The sequence below is a fragment of the Saccopteryx leptura genome, chromosome X, assembly GCF_036850995.1.
Source record: "Saccopteryx leptura isolate mSacLep1 chromosome X, mSacLep1_pri_phased_curated, whole genome shotgun sequence".
NCBI classification, from domain to species: Eukaryota; Metazoa; Chordata; class Mammalia; order Chiroptera; family Emballonuridae; genus Saccopteryx; species Saccopteryx leptura.
The window spans coordinates 96,057,516-96,059,316 of record NC_089516.1 but is presented as its reverse complement, the minus strand read 5'-3'; the positions used below and the strand labels follow the sequence as shown (position 1 = coordinate 96,059,316).

The 1,801-nt window shown below is 39.7% G+C and overlaps 1 pseudogene; it reads right to left on the bottom strand.

Annotated features, from left to right (window-relative positions):
- Window positions 1-318: 318 nt before the first annotated feature.
- LOC136386088 (actin-related protein 2/3 complex subunit 1A pseudogene) lies at window positions 319-1,427 on the bottom strand (annotated as a pseudogene).
- Window positions 1,428-1,801: the final 374 nt, after the last annotated feature.

The window sequence follows — 1,801 nt, the reverse complement described above, 5'->3', positions numbered from 1 at the left end:
AGAAAACAATCAATGAACAACTATGGAGCTGCAACAAAGAATTGATGCTTCTCATTTCTCTCCCTTCCTGTCTTCCTGTCCCTCTCTCTGTCTCTCTGTCTCTGTCTCTCACTAAAGAAAAAAAATATTACTGCTGAATTTTAAAAATCAATGCTCTCACCAATTATATTCAAACAAAACCACACAAAGACTATTTGTACGATGTGTGTCTGCAGTATTTCCTTGCAACTGGTTCTCCTCACCATCATGCAAATGGCGAAGTTGTCACTGGGGCAGATTGTCAGTTTGTTGTGCTGGATTGGGGAGGCTCATTCAGCTTCACATTATCTGAAGGCACTGGATGGAAGAATCTAATGTCTTGAAATCTCAAGTTGTCATGGCTCCACTGGTGTCAGTGATGCAGAATTTGTAACAATCTTGCTTGTTCACTTCATAGAGACTTGAGTAATATTATTCTGGTGCAGTATCTCCAGGGCTGTATTGAAGTCCTTGGTTATGGCCCTCAAGTCCATGTTGTGGAAGCTTCTATGGCAGACATTTTGCTTTGGATTCTCTATTTTGGAATGTCTAACTTGGAGATAAAAGTCAAGTAGCTGTGGTCATCATAGTTAAAGATCATTGGGCAGCAGTCACAGCCAGCAGCTACAATGCTATTCTCTGAGACAAATGATACCCTTAGGAGGGAAAGAAACATTGTTTTCAGAGTTGAGACCTGTATGCCTTTTGTGGCATCGGCAGCAGCAGTGGTACTGTATTGGCTGACCCAGTCCAGGCAACTCCCACTGGCAGAGGAGTTGATGCTATGTCCTCACCCACCAGTGCCACTACTACCAACTCTGACATGAGCTAACTAAAAGGCATCTTGGTGTCCCAGGGCATACTGGTTGGTTTGTTCAAATACTATAATGTAGGCATAAAACACTGCATTTGAAATCATATGATCCTGCTTCCAACAAAACATTATTAAGATAACAGTCCAACCTGGAGACCTTGGAGCAAATTGTTTTTTTTAATGTGTTTGGTTACCTACCAATCATTTTCAGACTCTTAAGAAACAAACAAAAATGAGTCTTGCTTCACTTTGCACAGCAAATTTGTTCTCTAGTGGGCACCTCTTGACATAAGTGGTTGCATGATTAATTAATTCTCAGGATCATCAGGGTTGGCTTCCAGACACCATCTTTATGACCCAACATATAGGCTGGGTCTGCCTCACAAGTGACTGATGTCAGTCTTAGGAGATCAGTTGATACCTGTGATGTGTTCATTGTGTTCCTTGAGTTCATGATCTTTTATCAACTGGTTTCTATTATTCTTAGAGATATGGAATTTATGATTATTGTCACTAAGGACAACCTGTGTTAGGCATTATCCCTGTTCTAGGCATGACAGTTGATTGGCTCTAGTAAAAAATAATGTAGGGACATTATTCTTATTTTTTTAATTTTTATTGAATTTATTAGGATGACTTTGGTTAATAAAATTATATAGTTTTTAAGCATACAATTCTGTAACACATCATCTGTATACTCCATTGTGTGTTCACCACCCCAAGTCAAGTTTTCTACTGTCACTATTTATCCCCTCGTTACCCTCTCCTACTTCTCCCATTCCTTTTCTCTCTGGTAATCAACATATCGTTGCCTGTGTCAATGCTATTTATTTATTTATTTATTTATTTGTCGTGTGTGTGTGTGTGTGTGTGTGTGTGTGTGTGTGTGTGTGTGTAATCCTTTTATCTTTTTCACCCAGGCCCCCAAACCCCTTCACTCTGACAGCTGTCAATCTGTTCTCTGTATCT